This window comes from Pteropus alecto, unplaced genomic scaffold (genome assembly GCF_000325575.1).
Source record: "Pteropus alecto unplaced genomic scaffold, ASM32557v1 scaffold48, whole genome shotgun sequence".
Classification (NCBI taxonomy): Eukaryota; Metazoa; Chordata; class Mammalia; order Chiroptera; family Pteropodidae; genus Pteropus; species Pteropus alecto.
In genome coordinates this window covers 2,459,431-2,465,202 of record NW_006442110.1, presented here as the reverse complement: position 1 = coordinate 2,465,202, position 5,772 = coordinate 2,459,431, and the positions used below count along the sequence as shown (strand labels likewise).

Genomic DNA, 5,772 nt, shown 5'->3' with positions numbered 1-5,772 from the left:
ATACTTTTAAAAGCCCCCAGAATACCTCATCATGGCAAAGTTGAGTCACGGGCTCATCTGCAAAGCACTCAACCTTGGAGAGAGCACCCAGAGCCTGATTTAATAGAAAGAAATAATGATATAAAATTAACATGCAAAAAAAAAAAAGGCGGGTGTATATTAGTATACTCATATAGCACTTACATGATGTTTATGTATATCATATATACTCACGTATATATATGTAGATCACGTACTCATTTATATGTAAGTATACTCAGATATCTTTTTTTTTAAAATAGAGAGAAATCTCAAATGTTGTGTGGATATGTGTTGGGATGGATGGATTGTAGATTCGTCTTCCAATTATGCCTGGTCCCAGAGTGCACAGACGTAACGATCTGCAGGAACATCTGCATGAATGAATTGCTTTTGGAAATGAAAGGCACATGGTGTAAGATATGTTAGATAGTGACACAAAGCATGTGCTGGGTAAAACGACATTTTTATAACCTATCATGAGAAGATCTGGGTAAGTGAGATTGGTACAGTTTAAGACCGCATGTTCTACCACGGTGGCGAAACGTGATATCATATGAATTTAAATGAAAAAGTCATAAAATGAGGAAGTGTTTGCTCCGCGGTCAGGGCACGGTATCAACCAGCATCGGCTTTGAACGTGGAGCGTCTGTGCCAGGAGCGTGCAGGGAAGAATAAAGGACCATTTCTTTGTTCCTGGGCACTCATCGGCTGCTCCCTCTCCGTTCCCAAATCCTCGTTAAATGCGTTTTTATAGCGTTTGACTCATGTGTGTTCATTATTAGTTTAGTTCATGTCCTTGTCCAGGCTGTGAGTGTCTGTGGAAGAGAAATGATGTCTTAACTCTCTTCGTGTGCCCAGGGTGTGCCGGCGCCTCGGGTACGGAAGGTGATCAGTGAGCCATCTTTCTCCAGCCCCTCCACCGACAGCAGCCAAGATGCTGTGGGTGATGCAGATGTGAAGAGCAGCTGAAATAATGTGGATTTGGAACAGAACAGGTTTTGCCTCCCAGGGAGCTACAGGTAGTTAAGGAATTTGTTATTCGCTCATGCCTTTCCCCATCCATGCCTGTCTCCGGTGTGGTACCTTGCAGCCTCTGGACTGTACGGTGTGGTGCTTGTTACCTACCCCCCACCCCCACCCCGAGCCACAGCTCAGAGCGCAGTTGTCTCTGTAAAGCACCTGCCACTTACTCAGAATGCAAACTGAGAGCAGCCTCGGACAGGTCCCCCTTCACAGCTTCTGCAAAACCCAGGGCATGACTCATACACAGCAATTACGAAAGAGAGGAAAGTGTTCTCAAGAAAGAGAGTTCAGGAAGCAGAGACCCTACTGCTCAGGCCGACCTCAGGTGTCACCTGACAGGGGCCTTTTTGCCCCTATGGGAGGGGCCGCCCCAGCTTCCCCCCTGCTTCTAGCTGTGTCTCCTCCACGGCGGCAATTCCTGATGGACCAGACCCAGGACACTCGGCCCACGGCCACATCTGCCGCTCGCCCTGCTCCTACGACAGGAACAGGTGAGGGTCTGCGTTCTGGTTCCCCGGGGCTCGGGCGGCAGTGCCAGGGGCCAGCTGTGTGGCCCTGCCGCTCCAGGTTTGGACAGGAGGACAAAGCAGGTGGAGCTGGACTTTGCTGGGTAAGATCTTTCCCAAGAGTGTCTGTCTGCCAAAGCCTGAGCCGGCTGCACTGTGTCTGCTTCAGGAGTTGTACGAGAAGCTTCTTCACAAATCATCTTTTCCCTTCCTCCCCGATCACCTTTTTGCCAGAAATAATGGGAGCCTGGTTCGAGCAGCTTTGGGTCTCACAAAATGCATGTTTTTGTGACAAGTTTCATGGGGGCCTCTTTTTTTTCTTTCTCTCTCCTCGTTTCCTTTCTCACTGCTTTATAGTAAGGGCACCTAGTAAGGGCCCGATAAATGAGTGATTAGTCCCATTTGCATAGTACTTTCCATTTTACAAAGCAGTTTCATTTACTCTTCTCCGGGGAGGAGGCCCCGCCCCTCGCTCATTCACAGGTCTGGCCGCCCCTCTCTTCTCTAAGGAGAGGAGAATGTGAGGTGTGTCGCCTCAGGCTCCACCGCAGGAATTAAAAGAGTCAGAAGGAGCGATGCTCTGGGGCTCTCAGTGACCTGGGTCGAGTCCCTCGACAGAGTTCAGGAGAGAACTCGCCTAAGGTGTGACACTGGGCGCCACCCGGGGTCTGGCGCTCTTGAAACCGATGATTTACATTTAATCCCCACAGCAGCCTTATGAACGAGGCCATCTTTCCATTTTGGCCCAGAGATGTTAACTAGTTTTCTCAGGCTCACACAGTTGGGAAGTGACAAGCTGGGCTTCAAGACCTGGTCTCACCACGTGCAGAGAACAATTTAATGTTTCATTTGATGGCATCACTAGGCTCCATTTTCCTGTGCTGGTTGATGTGGAAGCCTCGCAAACGTCAAGGATTAGAGAATTCCTCTTATGATGTCCTGGGTCGGAGTTCAAAATAAGAACATCAGAGCAGTCTTCTCGGACTCTCATCTGTGGGCCAACGTCCAAAAATGTGAACAGTTTGCCAAGAGAGAAATACGAAAACTGAGATCAACCACTTAAAAACTTTGAAGGCAGAGATTTGCAATATCGGCACTAATGACATCTCGAGCCAGACGACCTCGTGGTGTGGGGTCCATCCTGGGCACTGCAGGACATTGAGCGGCACCCCTGGCCTCCACCTATGCCATAAACACCACTCTCCCCAGCTGCGACAGCCAAAAATGTCCCCCGACATTGCCACATGTCTGCTGGGGGTCCAATCACAGCTCCCACCCCAGTGGAGAACCATCGTTTGAAAGCGATTTGACAAAGGAATTTTATGTCTGTTCGATCTAATAATAAAAATATTGGGCCCTGAAGTTTTGGAAGACCGTTGTCTTTTAATTTCATTTTCCCAGTAATTCGTTTTTATTGATTTTATTAAAGCATCAGTCTGCAAGGCACTGGGGAAATAAAAAAGGCAAAACAAAGCTGCTCTTTCAGCATCCGTGGTTTGAGAAGCCCTGTTTGCGGGAAGCATACAGCCAGACACCCCAAATCCCATCAGGTTCCTGGCCTGTTTTGACCTGTAGGTGTGGTTCGTGAAGCTAAATATAGCCTTTTAATATTTTAATTTATTTTTTTTTACCATGCGGCCCAGGCACACGGTACAAAATGGAAAAGGCCCCCGCTCCGGGTGACCAGCTTCTGGCCCCGCACCCCTGGCCTGTACAGACAAATACATGTTCACGTGGCCTCCTCCCCTCCCCCTGATGATGGACTTCCAAAGCTGGCGGATCTTTTGCCATTTCGGGCAAAAGTGCCGCCACATACATCCTTGTACACGCAAGCAGGAAGCGGCTCTGACAGATGACTCTGCAACTAGAATACTTTCGAGCTCTTTGAAACGCTATTTTTATTTTTCATGTCATCAACTGCAGCTCCATATATTAAAGTATCTTTCTCTGATTACAAAAGCGATATGTGTCTATTATAAAAATCCAAATATCCCTGAAATAAGGAACTCTAAATGTAAAAATGCCTTATATTCTCATTCTGCCCTGCTCCTTACCGGAAGTCAGTGTTCCAGAGTTTTGTATGTGTGCGTGTGTGTGTACCTACAGATGCATATATATATATCATGTTGTGTAATCTATCCTATAACAATTATCCTTAGATTGTAAAGGTTACATACACAAAATACCAAAAGTTTTCGGCATGAAAACAAGAGCAATTCAAAGGAATCTATTTATAAAGCAATGAATTACTGAGAACATATATCTTTACAGAGTTTAGAAATGTGAAAATCCGCCGGTATGTGGCCATATGGTAGTGTATTTATTTCCTTGAAGTTCACCCAAAAGGATTGTTCTCATGCAGTATTTATTAAAATGTATGTTTTCTGTCTAACATTATTGAACAAAACAAATATTGTCCTGGACCAGCCTAACCATCTTATTAACTGTAAATTGCATTATGTGAAATGCAATCAATATTCTTCTGGTATGCAATGCTCCTAACATATAATTCTAAACCACATTAGCAGACGGAGAAGCCTGCATAAGATTTAACAGGCTTTGTCTTGTCTAGCTATTGTTCAGATTTCTTTATCTAAACCCTGCAGTCTGAACTAAGCATTAATTATCACCGAAAGCAGAGAAAATGTCATAAAAAAGGAAAAAAAAAAACATTGACAATCATAGGTAAAGAAATGGCACTTTCAGATTTGGATACTCAAATCAAACATTCTTTCAAAGAATATGTTTTGAGCATATTTTATAGTCTACGCTCTGAGTGGGGCGCTATGGGCAATGCAAAGATGGTTAAAATGTAGTTTCTGCCCGGACAGAGATTTCTTAGGATATGGTTTCTCTCTTTTAAGAAAGAATATACTAATCAATGTTCAAAAATCCATAGCATTCATAGACTCTAATAATGAATTGTCAGAAAAAGAAGTGGAAAAAATAATTTCCTTTGCAACTGCAACAAAAAGAATAAAATACCTAGAAATAAATCTTTCTTTTTTTAAACGCCTACAGCACCAGGTCTTTTTAGGTGGTCTCCCATCCAAGTACTAATCAGGCCCGACCCTGCTTAGCTTCCGAGATCAGATGAGATCGGGCATGTTCAGGGTGGCATGGCTGTAGATCCTAGGAATAAATCTAACAAAACACGTGAAGGACCTATATAATGAAAACTATAAGGCCCTATTAAAAGAAATTGAAGAAGATACAAAGAAGTGGAAAGATATTCCGTGTTCTTGAATTGGAAGAATCAACATAGTTAGAATGACCTGATTACCTAAAGCATTATATAGATTTAATGCAATCCCCATCAAAATCCCATCGACATTTTTTAATGAAATAGAACAAAAAAATCACCAGATTTGAATGGAAGCACAAAAGACCCTGAATCGCCAAAGCTATCCTGAGAAAAAAGAACAAGGCTGGAGGCATCACTCTGTCCGACTTCAAATTATACTACAAAGCAACAATAATCAAAATGGCATGGTACAGGCAGAAAAACAGACACACAGACCAGTGGCACAGAATCGAGAGTCCAGAAAGAAACCCGTGTTTATATGGGCAATTAATTTTCGACGAAAAAGCCAAAACATACAGTGGAGAAAGGAAAGCCTCTTTAATAAATGGTGCTGGGAAAACTGGAAAGCCACCTGCAAAACAATGAAACTAGACTGTTGTCTATCACCACACACCAAAATTAACTCAGAATGGATTAAGGACCTGAATGTAAGATCTGAAACAATAAATTGCATAGAAGAAAACTTAGGAACTAAACTCATGGACCTTGAACTTAAAGAGGATTTTATGAATTTGACCTCAAAGGCAAGGGAAGTAAAAGCCAAAATAAATGACTGGGACTACATCAAAATAAAAAGCCCTGGACAACAAAAGAAATCATCAACAAGGTAAAGGGACAACCATCCGAATGGGAAACTATATTTGCAAGCAACACCTCCGATAAGGGCCTAATATCCAAAATATACAAAGAACTCAAACAACTCAATAACAACAACAAAAACAATCCAATTAAAAAACAGGTAGAGGACCTGAATGAACACTTCTCCCAAGAAGTCATACAAGTGGCCAACAAACATATGAAAAAGTGCTCAACATTGCTTGCTATTAGGGAAATGCAACTCAAAACCACAATGCGATACCGTCTCATGCCTGTTAGAATAGCTATAATCAACAGGACAAGTAATAACAAATGTTGACG

General features: G+C 43.2%; 1 long non-coding RNA gene and 1 other non-coding gene across 2 annotated transcripts; one reads left to right on the top strand and one right to left on the bottom strand.

The window, feature by feature from the left end:
* Positions 1-1,312: 1,312 nt before the first annotated feature.
* LOC107196302 lies at positions 1,313-2,912 on the top strand. The gene is made up of 2 exons (XR_001517695.2): positions 1,313-1,535; positions 2,416-2,912. It is a non-coding gene; the product is annotated as an uncharacterized LOC107196302 (long non-coding RNA).
* A 1,650-nt stretch (positions 2,913-4,562) lies between these two features.
* Positions 4,563-4,681, bottom strand: LOC112469956. Its single transcript, XR_003042793.1, has one exon. It is a non-coding gene; the product is annotated as a 5S ribosomal RNA (ribosomal RNA).
* Between the last annotated feature and the right edge of the window lie 1,091 nt (positions 4,682-5,772).